This window comes from Hylaeus volcanicus, chromosome 5 (genome assembly GCF_026283585.1).
Source record: "Hylaeus volcanicus isolate JK05 chromosome 5, UHH_iyHylVolc1.0_haploid, whole genome shotgun sequence".
Lineage (NCBI taxonomy): Eukaryota > Metazoa > Arthropoda > Insecta > Hymenoptera > Colletidae > Hylaeus > Hylaeus volcanicus.
Window position 1 is genome coordinate 4,031,034 of NC_071980.1, and position 12,400 is coordinate 4,043,433.

The window sequence follows — 12,400 nt, forward strand, 5'->3', positions numbered from 1 at the left end:
ATTACCGGCCGGGGCGAGCCACGAATTAATTAAGAGATACGTAAGTAGCGTATATTGCACACGAGATGCAATTACGTCGTCTTTGAATCCGCGAGCGACCAACGTTCGCCTAGACGTAACGAACTGCAGGCCAACCACTCGCGATAGATCTTTGACACTGTTACCTCGAACCAGTGACCGTCCAATGGCGTCGATCCTCTCGTTCTTTAGAATCCCTCAAGGAGAAAAAGACTTTGACGAACACTCTTATGGTACAATTAAATTCTTACTTTTTCTTACTATTTCTTGTTTTTGTAACTTCATCGAAATTCAAGAACATACAGGTGACCAACATGTTAACGAGTACTGCAAAACGTAACAGAGTTTCCACGAGCTCTATTATATTTTTCTCTACCTTTTATATACGAGCTCTATTATATTTTTCTCTACCTTTTATTCCAAAGTTTGATAATAAGGCTGTTTTCTACGCAAGTTCTTTGCCACGAGAATCCAACGAAGAGTTTGCCGCAAGAGGAATTTACAGGCGAGAATTTACATAACGAAACACCGTACTAAAATCTTTTACGACACAGGAATCTGTAATACACGTCGACGTGGCGGAATTCTTAACGACAGAATCCTCCGACAGAGATATCAGCAGTTTTTCACCCGAGCTTCTACCATCGCAAAAATCTTCGTCGTAAACACATCCACGAAACCCGACAGCCTGCGTTCAATCTTCAACATTTTCATATCCACGAATTCCACGTTACAATTTCACTTTATATACGCTATTATCCTATACTGATGGATTTTATGTTACACGCTTACAAAACTCGCATTGTTCATCGTTACGTCGCAATTTTCTATTGTCAGACACCCCGAGGTAAACATTTTGTGCAACAAGAACCCGCTGGGAGTCATGGAATAATAATATTCTTCGGTGTGATTGCATCTGTTCATAAATCATTTTCGTTCAACGAATTCCGCGAGTCAATTACCTGAAGAAGCTTGGGAATACTTCAAAAATTTTCGCCGAAACTTCCCTCGATGAACTTCGAGAACCAGTTACAAGCGAGGATCGGTTACACGTGTTTCTTGTTTCGTCAGACCCTATCGTAAGTAATTTACGTTCCCCTTCGCGCAGTATGAAAAATAGCTTTTCGTCCGAGGTCACGTCGCGCCTCAAAGATTCAAAGGTATCTTTTAATCAGCCTGAAGAAACGATTAGCGAAGAAGAAGAAGAAGAAGAAGAAGAAGAAGAAGAAGAAGAAGAAGAGGAGAAGAAATAAATTCCGTTACCTCGGAGGAAAGCACTAGTGGAGGTGAAACTAATTGAGGTCACGAAAGCTAAACCATGCTAACCCAGAAATTTACATATTTTTAATACACTGCATCGGTACATTTAACTATTTCTCAATGTAAATGTTACGATTCATCAATGCAAATTAAGCTGTTCAAAAACTATGGCATTCATCAACGCAAAGGCTCACAGAATTAGTCCACCATAGATCTCATGGCTCAGTTATGAAAATGATGCAGGAAATTTGATTGAAATTAAACTTAATTACAGATTTTATTTAAGAAATACAAAAGACGCAAACTTGACGAAGGCTCGTATTACTTACACAAATTTAAATAGAAATAGAAAACATAACGTCCCTGAGCCAAATTTCGAGCTAATTACGTGGTCTCGGAAGGGGGGTTCCCAATTGGGATTCCGGGACCGTCACCTTTGCGTCGATCAGCGTTAACGCGCGAAAGTGCGGATGAAAATTAATGAAAGCGCAATTGGTGTTAATGGCGTGGCTTCCCCTGCTCCGAGGGCCGCCAACCTCCGGCATCCTCGTTACGAGCACCGTCGCGTCGCGTTTCGGGGGTCCGTTGGATTCGTTCAAACCACTCGCGAAACTATCCAGATTAGAATTCCCACTGGTAACCCCCTTCGAATCCCCCCAAAGTCCTAATTCACCGATAGCTATAGTGCTGCATCGCACAGTGCCTCGACTAAGACTAACCGAGTATCGATACGCGAAGCACGAGTAGAGAATTCTAGTAGAAATTTTAAGTGTCGTGAATTTACGTCAGCGGCGCGAATGTGTTAATAGGCTACCAGTTGGTGAAGTGTTAAAATCCTATAACAATTAATTTCTGGGAAATTTGTACAAATTAGTAGGAATATCGAATATCTCGATCGACCAGTTTCATCTTTTTGCCTCTCAGGAATTACACCTGCCTAGTCGTCAAGATGACGAAGTAGGAACACCCATCAAGAAGGAACTTAAGGTTGCTTATGGGCGATAATCCGCCCTCGAGCCGGAGCTGCGTATTAATGTAAATTCTAAGAAGTAAAACAAGCTGTTAGCCGTGGTAAGACGATGTTGAAACACGTTGAATTTTCTGGTCTCTCGCGTCCTCTCATCCTGGCTTAAAGAACGCACAAAAAGGATTAAAAGCGATTTGACCCCGAGAGTTGACTTTTAATCGTTCAAAATGTATCCCAGGGATAACCGTGAGCAGACTCGCGGTAGATATCGTCGACTATGACCCGTGAAACAAACCCCCGCTTGCCAAAGCAACGACTTATTATCGTGGCCAATTACGGGATTGCAAGTTAATTAACAAACAGCACGAACGGTGCCCGCGAGACCACGCGCGTGTATTTCCTCGCGAAAATCGTCCCTGTTCCTACAGGTGTTCGTGGCTCAAGGTAATACCAGTTCCCCTTTTTTCTATTATATTCCATCGTGATTTTATCTTTTTCTTCGCAATATCGCGTTACAAATTTATTCACGCGTTCCTGTGAAAAGACATCGCGATGGGGACTATTCATTCTCGTAGGAAAGAAATTAAAGTGGCAGTCATTATTTATTTTATTCAACGTATATGTCATATTATTTCGTAATCTGCGTTGCATTTCACCTGCGAACTCCGATAAATTTTAATGATAAGGAATGAATTATCATGTAAAGTATGCAGTACCATCGAAATTTAGATAAATTCGTGGTTGAAATATAAAACCTATTCAAACTTTTCCAGCGACGTATAACTAATGCAATAGTAATTCTTAAATTGTAATCTTGTTACCATTGGAAGTAGATGAATGTTGATTACGTTCCACTCAAGACGAATTGTAAAATTCAGTAGTAGAGTACCCGCATAGCTATAAATAACTGTCCCAGACACGAGATCGTGAATTTCTCACTCAATGTTTGCTATACATTTACTGGAAAGTGTTTGGATATTCTATACGTCCGAAAGTATAACTCCTGTCTGTCATTTATTAAAGCATAAATGTAAATACACACACAAACCTAGACAGACGCAAAAATATTTTAAAAAATAATAATTTTTAATTGTCTCGAAACGACAATCGAATAATCGCTAAGTCTAAACTTGATATACCAACAGGCTTCGACCAAAGGGGTTGAAAGCCAGCATCCCTCTGCTCGTCGCCCGAACAATCGCGTTTCACAGAAGAAAAAAAAACGGTCTTCAGCCCTAGTAGTCGCAAACGCAGTGGTACAAAAAAAAAAGCCGTTTCCTTCCTGGCGGAGGTAAACCCTTGCCATTAACGTCGAAACAAGCATTGCGGAACGCATCAACGACCCCGCGAGGCGAGCGCCCCGAGGCACGCACCGAAATGCGAAAATTCCTGGCAGAAGCGCGAACGATGCCGTTTAAGTCCGCGGTACTCCATATTTATACCGTTGCACGCAGACACACACGCGTAGCGAACATCCCTCCGCGCGTTTCGCGATTCCTTGATCCAGGCACTGTCGATAGATGAGTACAGAAACGAGACGAGGGCGAAGGGAGTGCTCTGGGAGGGGGCGGAATACCTTTCCCTACTAATTGCTAAATGCTAATGTACGCATACACGCTTTGGTCGACGCCTACTTTCGCGACTGCTGCACAGGGGCGGATCTACCATCGAACTAATGAAGCATAACCGTCGCACTACCGATGGGGGATGACTTGCGACAACTATATCGCTACTAGTACATTCTTATGTCGAACTATACAGAAATCACTAATAGATCTTAGATGCGAATAAATTAAATTAAAATATCTGTTGGTACGTGGAATTTGAAAAACACTATATAGTATCAAGAATGAGAATCACTTGACGAGAGTAGATATTTATACAAAGTTATAGTATAATAGAACATGTGGAATCGTTCACTTTGCTCACAGCAAACATTTCGTTTGCCAAGTATTTTTCTTCGAAGAATTCTCTACAATCGACAAGTCTCACTAAATATTCAATAAAAGCAAAGGTACCTCGAAGTTTCTATAAAAAGACAATTATAAAATAACCGTAAAGCAATCTCGAAGTAATCGTCCCCTAACTCGGATCCGTAATAATAAAGAACCCTACGAAATAATTAGCTACAGGCGCCTGCAAGTCTAGGTCCGTCAGTGCAGGGTCGTAGGACAGGTTATTCGCGACTGGGTTCGTCATCCACTTTCGTCGGGCGTCGGTGTCGCGCGCCCTGGGACCCCCTGATCGGTATTTGCATTTTCACCCCTCCGTCGACCAGGATTAATCATTCCGGATCGCTACTTGCTGATTTATGAAAATGGAGTAACGCGAGACGCCGCGGTCGCCGATGAGATTCAGCGGTTCCCGATTCTCTGTCGACGATAACGTCGGGGATGTTTATCGCGAGCGCTGGTTAGGGGTTCGACCCTTCGTGGACGAGTTGCGACATGTGTCGCGGTAAATAGTTCCTAACGGCGCATTGGTTCCGAGCTTGTAGCTATTTTACAAGGGAGAAATGACCTGTACAACAGCGTGCACGGAGTATTGTTAGCTTATTCGCAAAAAGACGCTTTTCAGTTTTAAACTCCATATGAGTTTCTCTTTCTCCTCCATAGGTTGCACTCATAGTTTTGACTCGTAGAGTAATTTTAAGGGCATACTTCAAAGCCTAATTATGTAGCTTTTACACTCGCATGTTTTAAAAATTTCCGAAGCTGTATTTTTATTTTCTGCAGCGAGTTTGAAGTTAGGTTCGTACACGCCACTTTCACAGTGCCGTACCGCGTGTACGCGCTCTCACCCTACTTCGTTTTATTTTTATATTCATATTTTCGCTCCCTCGAATAACTTTGAAGTTAGATTTTCGCTTACGCTTTAATGCACCAACTGATGAGCACACTTTACCATAATTGCCGCAATAAAGACGTTGTAATATACAGAGTGTCAAATAGCCCAAGGTTCGCCAACAATACACCATAATGCGAAATTATTACAAGACGTCCGTTTCGAGTTTAGGTTTCCCAACCAGCACTTTAACCGCGCCTCGTCTTCTGCACTTTCCTTCCATTTTCGACCAATCGTAAATATCCACAGCCTCCCCCCCCTCCCCCTCCACCCCACCCGCCCGCCCTTATCATGTTTATTTTGTCGAACAGCTCGCGCAATAAAGACGTAAAATAAACGAACAAATAAACGCGAGAGATTCCAGCGTCTCCTCGAGGATGCACCGAACGGGATACTCGCGTGTGTACTTCAATTTGTCTACTTTCTCGCTTTGCTCAAGGATCGACGGCCAACGGAGAAAGTCTGGTTCGATTCGTCGCGTCGCGACTCGCTGTTTAAACCGGACAGAAGTTTCGCCGACGTGAGAATCCGGCTCGCGAGAGGTTGGTAAATATCTTAAGTCCGTGCAACGGAATATTCGCGCATTAGCGACGGAACCATTAATACCATGGTGCATCCGCGGAGTGGTGTTTCGCTCTTCAACGTACTGGTAAGTGGGTTATGCGTGCACATCCACCCTCCTCCTTCCCGTTTCGCCGCCATTTCTGCGTGTATTGTTTGGACACGAAAAGCTCCAGCGCCGCGAAACACCGTTTCCTTACGTGCACACGTTCCCCTTTGTTTGTTCTTCCATGTTCGCGCAACGTGGCCGGCTGAATTCAATTTACTTCGGTTGCATTCGACTGGCCGGTGTATTTGTCTTCGAAAATGCGCCGGGAACCCGATACATGCGTCGGAAACAATCGGAGCCACCCTCGTTTCGACGCCATTTGCTAGCCTATTCTTGGCACTGAGGCCGCCAAGTCCGTAACCGTTATCGATCTCGGTGATGAATCGCGCACGAAGGTGTTACTTGATCGATGGTAGAAAGAATGAAATTGGCTATTTTCGATAGACGTTGGAAAAGAATTATTTTTGTGTAATAATGAAGTTCAATTGTTTGGTAATCTTACATCCGACGACCACTTACGGGCATGCACCGGGTATTAATTAATTCACGAGCGTATAAACAACCGGTAAGTAATATCCTGCAATAAAATTCGCGCAACAGAGGGTAAAGAAAATGACAGAACAATTAAACGAGTTTCATTCGCCGGGGCGATTCAATTGAAAAATAATTCCCAGCGCAATTAAAATATAAAACCAACGGCCTCAACCGGTGGAAAATTAATCGAATCACGCACATTGACCTCCCAATGACCCGTGAATGTTTCATCCGGTGTACGATAATCGCGGAGAATGGTTCCACGGAAATGATTTTCGATCTCGTTAAAATTACAGCCGTTTTCGTGAACGGTGTCATGAATGGAGCTCGTAAAAGCCACCCTCGAAGCGCTATTGACAGCGGATCATTCGTCGTCATCGATGATGGGGGGCATCGTTAAACACATTTTCGCTCGTCTATCATTCTCAACCGGGGTTCATTGTCGCCCTTCGAAAGCTTTTACCGCGACGCTGAGCGCGTTACAACGTATTACATCACACTCGACGGCTGGACGTTCTGACATTAACGAGCGATAGTGTTTCCTATAGTGAAACGTGCGAACTTTCGCCACTGAGAAAATCGTCGTCGACCAGAGAGACAGACCGACGGTGCACCGCGGACAAGCAATAATTTCTGGTTATAAATATCGCTCGGGGACGAGTGGGACGTCTCTCATTTAAATACTGCGACTTGGACACGGATGTACGCTTAATGGCGTATTCTGAACGAACACAATGCTTTCGCGTAGATAATCTTTCCTCGAGATCGTAATTCAACTCTTCGAGGCACACGATTTGAAAGAAAAAAAAATGAAACTCAAGTTGCACAGAGAAACAGTGTCGACAACATGCTAATGCGTTTTGTCTTGTATAAGTTTCTCTTCTACTTATCATAAATATCGCCATGATAAAATAATGCCCATTGGTCTGAGGTTCGTTTAGCACTAAACCTACCGACGTTCATTTCTAACTGTTTCGACGGTGATGATTAGCCTTGACTAGTCTCAAAGACACTTCTTTTTCAATTAAATGCAAAATTATTTCTTCGTAATTCTGCTAAAATAGAATCCTATTCAAAATAGAATCGACTTCTCAGCAATTCCGCGAGTATACAACATATTTGGCTTTAGAAACTACCGACCGCTGCTCGAACCAAGAATTGACACAGTAAGGCTTACTGTAGTAAGTGAGTAAGCGCTCGGGATCGAGAACTCGATCATTTTCACGCCTAGTTGAGGCTGATGGAGGCTCGATCGATCGTAATTACGAGTTGCGTGAGCGCACGCACTCGGCCAATGCCATTTTTCTTCTATTTTCCTTCGACACGCCGGAGGCAGATAGTCGTCATCGTCATCATCGTCGCCTTCGCGAAAAAGGAATCGCGAACAATGCGAGCAGCGACAGGTTGATCACGATTTCGCGTCTCCTTCGTGCGTGGAATTGCGTGTGCATACATCATTGCAACGTTACAAGCGTTCCACTGCTCGCGAGGAACGTAAATCGTTGAATTCTTTCGTTTCAATCGGAGAATTTTTATTCTCCTCGTCGACAAGGAGAAAAACTACTCGTGTTTCTACAACTATGTGTTTGAACAAGCATGAACGAATCACACACGAATCTAGGATATCCCATAAATAAAAAGGGATACGATAGACGTTTTCTTTTCGATGAGATTGGAAAGTCGTTCGAAAATTGATCACATTTGTAATAATACTGAACACTAAGATTTTCATTACCTTAAAAAGTCGTTAGAAATTACACGATAAGGCGATACATCATGTAGAAAAAAAAGCAGTATAAACCTTTTACCTCAAGGCATGCCCGTGAAGCGGCCGGTATCACTCATCGAGCAATGTCTCCTCTCCTCGTCTTTCCCGTTGACTTCCTGTCGAGCATTAACCGGGTGTCGGATTACCGCGTTCCATTCCTAAGCTGGCATAGAAGCAGACAGCTTAATCCGGACCGATTTACCTAACCGACTCGCCGATCGAATCCGATCAGAGACAATCTTTCTCTCCCATCCCCCACAAAAAGATCAATATAAAAGAACTTGTTTCAAGCTAAAATTGCATTAGGGGTTACGTGCATGTCGAAAACAAAATATAAAAAAACGCGTGGAAAATGAGGTATACGTAAAAAGTTGATATACATACAATAAGATGCGTGTATATACCTACATAACGAAAATAAAATATAAAAAATCGCGTGGAAAATAATATAAAAATTTGATATAAAAAAAGAAAGGAACATATATCTGTGTGTATAGGCTTCATCCTCCGTCTACCTCGAACCAGAACCTTGCCCCAATCCAACACGCCAAGTATATTCCCCGTACCTAAGCCTCGAATTAAATCTCCGTTTCGATATCGAGCACAGAACATTCGCGGTAACAAAGGTGGCCAGCATCGTGGATCGTAAAACGACGCAAAAATAACACCGAATTTAGCGCCGTTTGCAGTCATAAATCTCCGTTGTTTCCGATGTTAAAAGTCGCCCGTACACCTCGATCAACCGTACGCGCAGGGTTCTTGACCGGTCCACGTCGAAATGCAACGAGGGTGTGCACACGACTCCATCGCGGTGCCATAAGCTCCTATAAGTTTCACCTCGATGATACCGAAAGGGTGGCTGGACCATAAAGCGACCTGCACACCGCGAGATAAACTTTTCACCTCCATAAATGAGGATAAAAAAAGAATTGGACTTCTAGAACAATAAATCATCCCCCCCAAAGAGAAATCATTCGAAAAATTGTAATACTAAAATAGAATGTATATAAATTTCATTGAATATGTTGTATAGATCCTAGATCTTCCCAGTTTGAGGTGCTATCGATTCACCGATGCATTTGGAGCACCGTTCCTGACGTTCTATTTTGTACACTGCGTTCTCGGGACGATAAAATTTTTCTGACTTCGTCAGCCAGTCGATAAACTCCACCGACTACAATTTACCCGATCGTTCACCACCGAGAAGAAGGGAATGCAGTCGACGCGATGTGCGCGTGGCTTAAGCGCGATTAACTCGCTATGTTATGTCTCCAGGATCCTGCGGGACCGTTTTACGATCCGTCGTTCGGCGTCGCGCGAAATTCGAAACCTGGTTCTGGCGAGGCGTTTCCGTTGAAATTAACTCGACGGCGCTGGAAGTTTACTGCACGGGTCTCCCTCGAACTCTTCGAAAACAAGTGATGGACAGAGTTCTTGTTCGGATGAAAATTTCGAGTAAAAGGCAAACGAGTCGGCTGAAAAATGCTTGGATCGCTCTTGGTAGTTTCCGAGGGGAAATGAAAATCTACTCTGCACGAGTTGCTTCTCTTTCGTTATCCATTATTCGACATGACATAACGAGGAAGTATCATAAATTCAAAACGCGTTTTGTCAGCAAGGTTTCCACGTCGATCTCGAGGTAGAGATAGATCGCACGGTAGCCCACGGAAGATGGATTGTGCGAAAACTATAACGACGCGTGAACAAGACTTTCACTTACACGTCGGAGCCCTATTATACAATCGTGCTCGATCTTCCCTTAATTATGGCTCGCGATCGCGGAGCGCGATACAACAAATTGCCGGATCTTAATTTTCCTTTTCCTCCCTGCGTTTCCTCCAGCCGGTTCGCCAAAGTGGGAATGAATCAGCTATGGATAAAATTTTATTCAAATAACGGGTGAAGAATAAAAGCAGGGAAACAGGATCCTTCCACGCTATACTTAGTCTATGTTGATGGTATCTTAACCGCAGGATGACTTCTGCCAGGTGTGACTTGTGGGGTCACTCGAGACCCCTGACCGCGTCGAGGTGTGGGATCGTGGACGAATGCAAATCAATGGCATGGCTGGATGAAACGGAGCTCTTCGCCACTCGCGATATTCTTTCAAACGAAATCCGAAACCGTAGCGTTGAATCGAATTAATTGAAATAGCTGGCTATTATAAGAAGTTACGGTCCCCCTTTCCGTCGGATCGATCGCTCGCAGGCGCTCGACGAAGAGGACGACGCGCTCGCCTCGAGAGAACCAGTTTGTCGTCGAGTTTATTAAAACAAGTAATTACAATCTTATTATAAACTTACCGTCGCTCGACGTCCCCACCTGGCTCCCCGTCTCTCTGAAAATTGCCCGCTGCTTTTTCCCCGATCACGTGAGCCAGGATCGATTATTCACGGCTCGTTTCGTTCGATTAAAAGACGAGATTGGAGGACGACCGATTTCTTCGTGTTACACTCGCGAGTTAGCAGCTACTCCCTGAAACGGATATTAAATCCACTGTCTTCGATCTCTCTCGCCTCGGAGAAATTTAATTCGCGTGGATTATATAGGCTTCTTATTCGCGTGCAACCGTGAAATGGAGTCGTATTTTTCCGAGATAAGTATTTCTTGCGTGATGGATTATATTTATCAAGATTAAAATTCATCGAGTCGAGATGTTTCAATGTATATTCGAGAACAGTACGAAGTATTGTACAGGGAGAAAGTTTGTTTGAAGAAATTAGACTTTGTATAATTGTTAAAATAAATACTAAGCGAACTAACGTCGTTAGAGAATCTCGAAGTTAAACACTCTGCGCTATCGAAAATGTTCGTGTTCATTTCTCGTCGCAGTGCTTCACGAATAAAAAGAGAAAGAAGAGTATGATTTGTGACTGGATGCTTTCCCACTGTATCGCTACTACAAAAAAAAAAAAAAACGAAAAACGAATCCCAAAGAGCCATCTAACCAAGTGCCAGGAAAGAAGTGACAGGTTTATGGGAACCATACCCTTGACCTCAGCTTCCGAGCACACGACTCGAGTTGTGGATTTGGATTCACGAACTCGCAAAATCACGATCTTACAAAACTACTCGGGCAATCAAGAAAAAGTTTATTCGTTATTTGACGTTCTATTTTGTTCGATTATCTTGAATTTTTGTTCGGTATCGATAATCATATTAATTGCGTCTCTGTTTCGACTTTCCACGATTGCGTTGCCGCGCAACGCAAATTTCATCCTAATGCTTTTTTCATACATCCATAAATAAGCAAGATTTACTATCCATTCGTGTGCCCCACCCTGTATATATATCCTCATTGACTAAGGTATTACGACACACCGTAAGAAACACTGTTTCTTTTTTACGTCTTTCAGGTACAACTAATCATTCTCATTTTCCATCTCGTTACGGTAGTTTGCGTGCCTCTTTCGTAAAACTTGAGCGGTGTTCCCCTCGTACGCTCGACGCGCATTCCACGGTGCCCGTAATTTAGCTTCCCGAACTGTGGAAAAGTAATCGAGCCCAGCCCGTTGCAATTTAATACAACAGTTGAAAACGAATCGGTGTTTATCGCAGCCAAAGTAGACGCCCGTATATCGTTGCCGCTTTTACTTTATTGCTCCCATCGCGATGGTCGCTCGATTCCTCGCTTAGCACATTTTTCTCAGCAGCTCGATTTGCCATTTAACGAATTTTTGTGAGCAACTGGGCAATCGAACGATACGAGAACTCTGGAGAGCCTTGGCATTCCCGACTCGTTTCGAGACGGTCGCAAGCCTTGAAATGTGCACGGTTCGAAAACGAAGGTATTAATTATCACGATAACAAATTAAAATTCTTGTTAATGCTTGTGTAAATGCGACTGTATTGGCTGTAGGAATAATTAAACTAAAAAATGAAGTTTATGAAATTAATCTTGTTGCGGTGTCTGATGTTGGATACGAAAGTATTAATAGTTTAATATTTCTGAATTTTCCAATCTTCTCAAAATGAAAAATCCGTTTCTGGTCAGAATGAAATTATTTTTGTACTCCGGAACTGTTAGCACAAGAATTTCTGCTATGTAACTGTACTATACATGCCCGTGAATATTTTGCCTCTCCAACGGGGTGTAACTCCTCGATTTCGTGGCGAATCAGTGAGCACTCGCCAGCTTAGCTTTTTTCCTGCTAAAGCGATCTTCGCACGAGGTTGGCGACGGCTAAACGACCATGGCACTTTGCTCGTGATGCTTTTCGCGGTTCGTTCAGCCAGCTGAGTTTTTCCATCGTGTCTGACGCGATCAGAAACACGTGAGGCACCAGAGATGGGCATGATTCTCATTTAGATCAACATTTCTAATAACACGCGAAAGATAAACCGTTTATCTTCTTCTTCAAACAATTTAAATATTTAAAGAAAGTTTTATTTAGTCTCA

At 43.2% G+C, this 12,400-nt stretch overlaps 1 protein-coding gene across 1 annotated transcript in view; it reads right to left on the reverse strand.

Moving 5' to 3' along the window:
• The window catches only part of LOC128877701 (serine/threonine kinase SAD-1-like), a 49,781-nt gene that overhangs the window by 33,475 nt on the left and 3,906 nt on the right, over positions 1 to 12,400 (reverse strand). The gene's annotated exons all lie outside the window — the stretch shown is intronic.